The sequence below is a fragment of the Heptranchias perlo genome, unplaced genomic scaffold, assembly GCF_035084215.1.
Source record: "Heptranchias perlo isolate sHepPer1 unplaced genomic scaffold, sHepPer1.hap1 HAP1_SCAFFOLD_706, whole genome shotgun sequence".
Lineage (NCBI taxonomy): Eukaryota > Metazoa > Chordata > Chondrichthyes > Hexanchiformes > Hexanchidae > Heptranchias > Heptranchias perlo.
The window spans coordinates 77,501-87,500 of record NW_027139736.1 but is presented as its reverse complement, the minus strand read 5'-3'; positions in this window follow the sequence as shown (position 1 = coordinate 87,500).

The window sequence follows — 10,000 nt, the reverse complement described above, 5'->3', positions numbered from 1 at the left end:
CGGGTACCGGAACGATGACGTTCGCACACCGGGAAGTCGAGTGCCGGGCCGCTGAAAGCGAGCAGGGTGCCACCGCTCGGGGCCCCGGTTTGTCCGTCCCACCCGGAGGCCCATATCTCCGGAAGGCACAGGCCGATGTCCACCGGGTATGGCTCGTTGTGTGCGGCCGGACCAGGCGCAGCGGACGGTACCGAGCACTGGGAGGTGCGATGCTGCCCGCCGGAGTGACAGCGAAAGGCTGCGCACCGCTTTCCGCCTGCTAACTCGGCGTCCGTGAGACCGACCGACTCCGCTTTACCGCCGGAGCTAGAGTGGGGCAAGGGGCACGGTTGAGTACCGGAAGGATGACGTTCGCACACCGGGAAGTCGAGTGCCGGGCCGCTGAAAGCGAGCAGGGTGCCACCGACTCGTCGGGCCCACTCGGAGGCTGATATCTCAGGAAGGCCGAGGCCGATTTCCTCCGGGTATGGCTCGTTGCGTGCGGCAGGAGGCGGCGCAGCGTACGGTACCGAGCACTGGGAGGTGCGATGCTGCCTGCCGGAGTGACAGCGAAAGGCTGCGCACCGCTTTCCGCCTGCTAACTCGGCGTCCGTGAGACCGACCGACTTCGCTTTACCGCCGGAGCTAGAGTGGGGCAAGGGGCACGGTTGGGTACCGGAACGATCACGTTCGCACACCGGGAAGTCGAGTGCCGGGTCTCGAAACGGAGCCGGGTCGGCCCAATTTAAAACGGAGAATAGAGTGCTGCCCTCTGCGGGTGAAAACCTGGAAGTACGTTGGTTAATGATTTCCAGTTCACCCCGCTTGGTCAGGCCCACTCGGAGGCGGATAACTCCGGAACGCCGAGGCCGATTTCCTCCGGGTATGGCTCGTTGCGTGCGGCAGGAGGCGGCGCAGCGTACGGTACCGAGCACTCGGAGATGCGGTGCAGCCCGCCGGAGTGACAGCGAAAGGCTGCGCACCGCTTTCCGCCTGCTAACTCGGCGTCCGTGAGACCGACCGACTTCGCTTTACCGCCGGAGCTAGAGTGGGGCAAGGGGCACGGTTGAGTACCGGAAGGATGACGTTCGCACACCGGGAAGTCGAGTGCCGGGCCGCTGAAAGCGAGCTCGGTGCCCCGGTTTGTCCGTCCCACCCGGAGGCCCATATCTCCGGAAGGCACAGGCCGATTTCCACCGGGTATGGCTCGTTGTGTGCGGCCGGACCAGGCGCAGCGGACGGTACCGAGCACTCGGAGGTCGGGCGCTGTCCGCCGGAGGTACAGCGAAAGGCTGCAAACCACTTTCCGCCGCCTCCCTCCGCGGGCGTGAGACCGACGGTCGTCGGGTTTGGTTCCCCGGCTCGAGCAGGACGAGGGGCAGCGAACGGTACTGGAACGAACCCGGTCGCACACCGGGAAGTCGAGTGCCGGGTCTCGAAACGGAGCCGGGTCGGCCCAGTTTAAAACGGAGAAGAGAGTGCTGCCCTCTGCGGGTGAAAACCTGGAAGTACGTTGGTTAATGATTTCCAGTTCACCCCGCTTGGTCAGGCCCACTCGGAGGCGGATAACTCCGGAACGCCGAGGCCGATTTCCTCCGGGTATGGCTCGTTGCGTGCGGCAGGAGGCGGCGCAGCGTACGGTACCGAGCACTCGGAGATGCGGTGCTGCCCGCCGGAGTGACAGCGAAAGGCTGCGCACCGCTTTCCGCCTGGTAACTCGGCGTCCGTGAGACCGACCGACTCCGCTTTAGCACCGGAGCTAGAGTGGGGCAAGGGGCACCGAAGGGTACCGGAACGATCACGTTCGCATACCGGGAAGTCGAGTGACGGGCCGCTGAAAGCGAGCAGGGTGCCACCGCTCGGGGCCCCGGTTTGTCCGTCCCACCCGGAGGCCCATATCTCCGGAAGGCACAGGCCGATTTCCTCCGGGTATGGCTCGTTGTGTGCGGCCGGACCAGGCGCAGCGGACGGTACCGAGCACTGGGAGGTGCGATGCTGCCCGCCGGAGTGACAGCGAAAGGCTGCGCACCGCTTTCCGCCTGCTAACTCGGCGTCCGTGAGACCGACCGACTCCGCTTTACCGCCGGAGCTAGAGTGGGGCAAGGGGCACGGTTGAGTACCGGAAGGATGACGTTCGCACACCGGGAAGTCGACTAGCGGGCCGCCGAAAGCGAGCTCGGGGCCCCGGTTTGTCCGTCCCACCCGGAGGCCCATATCTCCGGAAGGCACAGGCCGATTTCCACCGGGTATGGCTCGTTGTGTGCGGCCGGACCAGGCGCAGCGGACGGTACCGAGCACTCGGAGGTCGGGCGCTGCCCGCCGGAGGTACAGCGAAAGGCTGCAAACCACTTTCCGCCGCCTCCCTCCGCGGGCGTGAGACCGACGGTCGTCGGGTTTGTTTCCGCGGCTAGAGCAGGACGAGGGGCAGCGAACGGTACCGGAACGAACCCGGTCGCACACCGGGAAGTCGACTAGCGGGCCGCCGAAAGCGAGCACGGGGCCCCGGTTTGTCCGTCCCACCCGGAGGCCCATATCTCTGGAAGGCACAGGCCGATTTCCACCGGGTATGGCTCGTTGTGTGCGGCAGGACCAGGCGCAGCGGACGGTACCGAGCACTCGGAGGTCGGGCGCTGCCCGCCGGAGGTACAGCGAAAGGCTGCAAACCACTTTCCGCCACCTCCCTCCGCGGGCGTGAGACCGACGGTCGTCGGGTTTGTTTCCGCGGCTAGAGCAGGACGAGGGGCAGCGAACGGTACCGGAACGAACCCGGTCGCACACCGGGAAGTCGACCAGCGGGCCGCCGAAAGCGTGCTCGGGTCCCCGGTTTGTCTGTCCCACCCGGAGGCTGATATCTGAGGAAGTCCGAGGCCGATTTCCTCCGGCTAACTCGGCGGGCAATGTGTCCCCCCCCCCCACCATCTTCGGCTGATTACCGTGGCTGGACCGGATCAAGGAGCAACGGAACCGTGCCAGAACGACGTCGGTCGGACGGCGTGAACTGATAGTGCCGAGGCCGGAAACCGAGCCGGAAATGTGCACCGATTTATTGGTCCCACTCGCAGGCCCATATCTCCGGAAGGCCGAGGCCGATTTCCTCCGGGTATGGTTCGCTGCGTGCAGCCGGAAGGGGAGCAGCGGACGGCACTGAGCAGCCGGAGGTGCGGCGCTGCCCGCCGGAGCTGCAAGCGAAAGGCTGCGCACCGCTTTCCGCTGGCTAACTCGGCGGCCGTCAGGCCGACCGACTCCGCTTCAGCACGGGAGCTGGAGTCGGGCAAGGGGCACCGAAGGGTACCGGAAGGATCACGTTCGGACACCGGGAAGTCGAGTGCCGGGCCGCCGAAAGCGAGCTCGGGGCCCCGGTTTGTCCGTCCCACCCGGAGGCCCATATCTCGAGAAGGCACAGGCCGATTTCCTCCGGGTTTGGCTCGCTGCGTGCGGCCGGACGAGGCGCAGCGAACGGTACCGAGCACTCGGAGGTGCGGCGCTGCCCGCCGGAGGTACAGCGAAAGGCTGCAAACCGCTTTCCGCCTCCTCTCCCCTCGGGCGTGAGACCGACGGTCGTCTGGTTTGCTTCCGCGGCAAGAGCAGGACGAGGGGCACCGAGCGGTACCAGAACGAACCCGGTCGCACACCGGGATGTGGAGTGCCCGGCCCAAACCCGCTACCCCCCCCCCCCCCACCCGAAAGCGAGCCCCGGTTTGTGGATTAAAAGTGAAGCGGCAAAGATTTGTAAAACAGCGTGAAATGATGAACCAGAAGCCCAAAGTAATGGTGGGAATAAAAGTTCCGAAATGTGAAATGGTGAACCAGAAGTTGTGTGAACTGTTTAACCCAAAGTGGCAAAAATGGATTAAAAGGGGTGAAATGATCGACCGCAAAGCAGGGCAAGCATTAAACAAAAGCAGCAGCATTTTTTAAAAAGGGACAAATGGTTTACCAGAATCCCAAAAGAATGCTCAGAGACTTAAGTGCCAAAGGGGCAAATGGTTAACCAGAAGCTGGGTGAACTGCTTAACCCAAAGTGGGAAAAAGGATAAAAAAGGGGTGAACTGATCAACCAGAAGTCGACAACAATGTGCGGCGATTAAGTCTGAAAGAGGGAAAGGTTGACCGGAAAGCAGGGAAATGATTAAACAAAAGCAGAAAAATTCAGTAAAAAGGGGCAAGTGGTGAACCAGAAGTTGGGTGAACTGCTTAACCAAAAGTGGGAAAGAGGATTAAAAGGGGAGAAATGTTGAACCAGATGTCGAAAACAATGCGCGGCGATGAAGTCTGAAAGAGGAAAAGGTTGACCGCAAAGCAGGGAAAGGATTAAACAGAAGCAGCAATATCTTTTAAAAAGGGACAAATGGTGAACCAGAATCCCAAAAGAATGCTCAGAGACTTAAGTCCCAAAGGGGCAAATGGTTAACCAGAAGCTGGGTGAACTGTTTAACCAAAAGTGGGAAAAAGGATTAAAATGTTGTGAAATGATTAACCAGAAGGCGAAAGCAAAGTGCGGCGGCGAAGTCCTAAAGGGGAAAAGGTTGACCATAAAGCAGGGAAATGATTAAACAAAAGCAGAAAAATTCAGTAAGAAGGGGCAAATGGTTAACCAGAAGTTGGGTGAACTGCTTAACCAAAAGTGGGAAAGAGGATTAAAAGGGGAGAAATGTTGAACCAGATGTCGAAAACAATGCGCGGCGATGAAGTCTGAAAGAGGAATAGGTCGACCGCAAAGCAGGGAAATGATTAAACAAAAGCAGAAAAATTCAGTAAAAAGGGGCAAATGGTGAACCAGAAGCTGGGTGAACTGCTTAACCAAAAGTGGGAAAAAGGATTAAAAGGGGAGAAATGTTGAACCAGATGTCGAAAACAAGGTGCGGCGATGAAGTCTGAAAGAGGAATAGGTCGACCGCAAAGCAGGGAAAGGTTTAATCAAAAGCAGCAATATCTTTTAAAAAGGGACAAATGGTGAACCAGAATCACAAAAGAATGCTCAGAGACTTAAGTCCCAAAGGGGAAATGGTTAACCAGTAGCTGGGTGAACTGTCCAACCCAAAGTGGGAAAAAGGATTAAAAGGGGTGAAATGATTAACCAGAAGGCGAAAGCAAAGTGCGGCGGCGAAGTCGTAAGGGGAAAAGGTTGACCAGAAAGCAGGGAAAGCATTAAACAAAAGCGGCAACATTTTTAAAAAAGTGGCAAATGGTTAACCAGAATCCCAAAAGAATGCTCAGAGACTTAAGTCCCAAAGGGGAAATGGTTAACCAGAAGCTGGGTGAACTGGTGAACCAAAAGTGGGAAAAAGGATTAAAAGGGGAGAAATGTTTAACCAGAAGGCAAAAGCAAAGTGCGGCGGCGAAGTCCAAAAGGGGAAAAGGTTGACAAGAAAGCAGGGAAATGATTAAACCAAAGCGGAAAAATTCAGTATAATGGGGCAAATGGTTAACCAGAAGCTGGGTGAAATGGTTAACCGAAAGTGGCAAAAAAAGATTTAAAGGGGAAAAATGATTAACCAGAAGTCGACAACAATGCGCGGCGATGAAGTCTGAAAGGGGAAAAGGTTGACCACATAGCAGGGAAACGATTAAACAAAAGCGGCAACATTTTTAAAAAAGTGGCAAATGATTAACCAGAATCCCAAAAGAATGCTCAGAGACTAAGTCCCAAAGGGGAAATGGTTAACCAGAAGCTGGGGGAAATGGTTAACCAAAAGTTGCAAAAATGATTAAAAGGGGTGAAATGATTAACCAGGAGGCTAAAGCAATGTGCCGCGGTGAAGTCTGAAAGAGGGAAAGGTTGACCAGAAAGCATTAAACAAAAGCGGCAACATTTTTTAAAAATTGGCAAATGATTAACCAGAATCCCAAAAGAATGCTCAGAGACTAAGTCCCATAGGGGAAATGGTTAACCAGAAGCTGGGGGAAATGGTTAACCAAAAGTTGCAAAAATGATTAAAAGGGGTGAAATGATTAACCAGAATTCGAAAATAATGTGCGGCGATGAAGTCCTAAAGGGGAAAAGTTTGACCACAAAGCAGGGAAAGCATTAAACAAAAGCGGCAACATTTTTTAAAAATTGGCAAATGATTAACCAGAATCCCAAAAGAATGCTCAGAGACTAAGTCCCAAAGGGGAAATGGTTAACCAGAAGCTGGGGGAAATGGTTAACCAAAAGTTGCAAAAATGATTAAAAGGGGTGAAATGATTAACCAGGAGGCTAAAGCAATGTGCCGCGGTGAAGTCTGAAAGAGGGAAAGGTTGACCAGAAAGCATTAAACAAAAGCGGCAACATTTTTTAAAAATTGGCAAATGATTAACCAGAATCCCAAAAGAATGCTCAGAGACTAAGTCCCAAAGGGGAAATGGTTAACCAGAAGCTGGGGGAAATGGTTAACCAAAAGTTGCAAAAATGATTAAAAGGGGTGAAATGATTAACCAGGAGGCTAAAGCAATGTGCCGCGGTGAAGTCTGAAAGAGGGAAAGGTTGACCAGAAAGCATTAAACAAAAGCGGCAACATTTTTAAAAAAGTGGCAAATGATTAACCAGAATCCCAAAAGAATGCTCAGAGACTGAGTCCCAAAGGGGAAATGGTTAACCAGAAGCTGGGGGAAATGGTTAACCAAAAGTTGCAAAAATGATTAAAAGGGGTGAAATGATTAACCAGGAGGCTAAAGCAATGTGCCGCGGTGAAGTCTGAAAGAGGGAAAGGTTGACCAGAAAGCATTAAACAAAAGCGGCAACATTTTTTAAAAAGTGGCAAATGATTAACCAGAATCCCAAAAGAATGCTCAGAGACTAAGTCCCAAAGGGGAAATGGTTAACCAGAAGCTGGGGGAAATGGTTAACCAAAAGTTGCAAAAATGATTAAAAGGGGTGAAATGATTAACCAGGAGGCTAAAGCAATGTGCCGCGGTGAAGTCTGAAAGAGGGAAAGGTTGACCAGAAAGCATTAAACAAAAGCGGCAACATTTTTTAAAAATTGGCAAATGATTAACCAGAATTCCAAAAGAATGCTCAGAGACTAAGTCCCAAAGGGGAAATGGTTAACCAGAAGCTGGGGGAAATGGTTAACCAAAAGTTGCAAAAATGATTAAAAGGGGTGAAATGATTAACCAGGAGGCTGAAGCAATGTGCCGCGGGGAAGTCTGAAAGAGGCAAAGGTTGACCAGAAAGCATTAAACAAAAGTGGCAACATTTTTTAAAAATTGGCAAATGATTAACCAGAATCCCAAAAGAATGCTCAGAGACTAAGTCCCAAAGGGGAAATGGTTAACCAGAAGCTGGGGGAAATGGTTAACCAAAAGTTGCAAAAATGATTAAAAGGGGTGAAATGATTAACCAGGAGGCTAAAGCAATGTGCCGCGGTGAAGTCTGAAAGAGGGAAAGGTTGACCAGAAAGCATTAAACAAAAGTGGCAACATTTTTAAAAAATTGGCAAATGATTAACCAGAATCCCAAAAGAATGCTCAGAGACTAAGTCCCAAAGGGGAAATGGTTAACCAGAAGCTGGGGGAAATGGTTAACCAAAAGTTGCAAAAATGATTAAAAGGGGTGAAATGATTAACCAGGAGGCTGGAGCAATGTGCCGCGGTGAAGTCTGAAAGAGGGAAAGGTTGACCAGAAAGCATTAAACAAAAGTGGCAACATTTTTTAAAAATTGGCAAATGATTAACCAGAATCCCAAAAGAATGCTCAGAGACTAAGTCCCAAAGGGGAAATGGTTAACCAGAAGCTGGGGGAAATGGTTAACCAAAAGTTGCAAAAATGATTAAAAGGGGTGAAATGATTAACCAGGAGGCTGAAGCAATGTGCCGCGGTGAAGTCTGAAAGAGGGAAAGGTTGACCAGAAAGCATTAAACAAAAGTGGCAACATTTTTAAAAAATTGGCAAATGATTAACCAGAATCCCAAAAGAATGCTCAGAGACCAAGTCCCAAAGGGGAAATGGTTAACCAGAAGCTGGGGGAAATGGTTAACCAAAAGTTGCAAAAATGATTAAAAGGGGTGAAATGATTAACCAGGAGGCTAAAGCAATGTGCCGCGGTGAAGTCTGAAAGAGGGAAAGGTTGACCAGAAAGCATTAAACAAAAGCGGCAACATTTTTTAAAAATTGGCAAATGATTAACCAGAATCCCAAAAGAATGCTCAGAGACTAAGTCCCAAAGGGGAAATGGTTAACCAGAAGCTGGGGGAAATGGTTAACCAAAAGTTGCAAAAATGATTAAAAGGGGTGAAATGATTAACCAGGAGGCTGAAGCAATGTGCCGCGGTGAAGTCTGAAAGAGGGAAAGGTTGACCAGAAAGCATTAAACAAAAGTGGCAACATTTTTTAAAAATTGGCAAATGATTAACCAGAATCCCAAAAGAATGCTCAGAGACTAAGTCCCAAAGGGGAAATGGTTAACCAGAAGCTGGGGGAAATGGTTAACCAAAAGTTGCAAAAATGATTAAAAGGGGTGAAATGATTAACCAGGAGGCTAAAGCAATGTGCCGCGGTGAAGTCTGAAAGAGGGAAAGGTTGACCAGAAAGCATTAAACAAAAGTGGCAACATTTTTAAAAAATTGGCAAATGATTAACCAGAATCCCAAAAGAATGCTCAGAGACTAAGTCCCAAAGGGGAAATGGTTAACCAGAAGCTGGGGGAAATGGTTAACCAAAAGTTGCAAAAATGATTAAAAGGGGTGAAATGATTAACCAGGAGGCTGGAGCAATGTGCCGCGGTGAAGTCTGAAAGAGGGAAAGGTTGACCAGAAAGCATTAAACAAAAGTGGCAACATTTTTTAAAAATTGGCAAATGATTAACCAGAATCCCAAAAGAATGCTCAGAGACTAAGTCCCAAAGGGGAAATGGTTAACCAGAAGCTGGGGGAAATGGTTAACCAAAAGTTGCAAAAATGATTAAAAGGGGTGAAATGATTAACCAGGAGGCTGAAGCAATGTGCCGCGGTGAAGTCTGAAAGAGGGAAAGGTTGACCAGAAAGCATTAAACAAAAGTGGCAACATTTTTAAAAAATTGGCAAATGATTAACCAGAATCCCAAAAGAATGCTCAGAGACCAAGTCCCAAAGGGGAAATGGTTAACCAGAAGCTGGGGGAAATGGTTAACCAAAAGTTGCAAAAATGATTAAAAGGGGTGAAATGATTAACCAGGAGGCTAAAGCAATGTGCCGCGGTGAAGTCTGAAAGAGGGAAAGGTTGACCAGAAAGCATTAAACAAAAGCGGCAACATTTTTTAAAAATTGGCAAATGATTAACCAGAATCCCAAAAGAATGCTCAGAGACTAAGTCCCAAAGGGGAAATGGTTAACCAGAAGCTGGGTGAAATGGTTAACCAAAAGTTGCAAAAATGATTAAAAGGGGTGAAATGATCAACCAGAAGTCGAAAATAATGTGCGGCGATGAAGTCCTAAGGGGCAAAAGTCACCCAGAAGGCAGGGAAATGATCAAACGAAAGCAGCCAAAAAATTATTAAAAGAGGGGAACTGATGAACCAAAAGATGAGAAACGGCCCGCAGAGACTAAGTCCAAAACGGGAACTGGTGAACCGGAAATGATTAACCAAAAACTAAGTCCGAAGAGGGAACTGGTAAACCAGAACTGAGTAACCCGATTTTTAAAATTAATTATAAATGGGGAAACGATTGAGCAAAAGGCGGAAATTAAGTCACAGGGACCATGTCCGAAAGGGCAAGAGGTTACCCCGTAGGGGGCATTCGTCAACTCAATCTGAAAAATTTGGAGGCAAATCTGACCAAAATGCGGAAATCGGACCACACCGCGAGGGGCGCCATTCGACGGGGCAGGGTTAGACGCGTCGAACGGTACCTGAAGGTCCCGGCTGCGACACGTGAGTCCGGAGATATGGCCAGTCAAAGTCTGATGGGAGGTACCGAAGCCGAAAAATCGAAACGCGTTTGCGGCGATTCGGTGTCAGAGAGTCGGTCACGAATTCAAATTCGTCCCGCTGATTCGCCAATTGCCAGCCGGTTCCGGGGGGATTGGCGGGGTACCTGCAGGATAGTAAGAGGTGGCATGTCG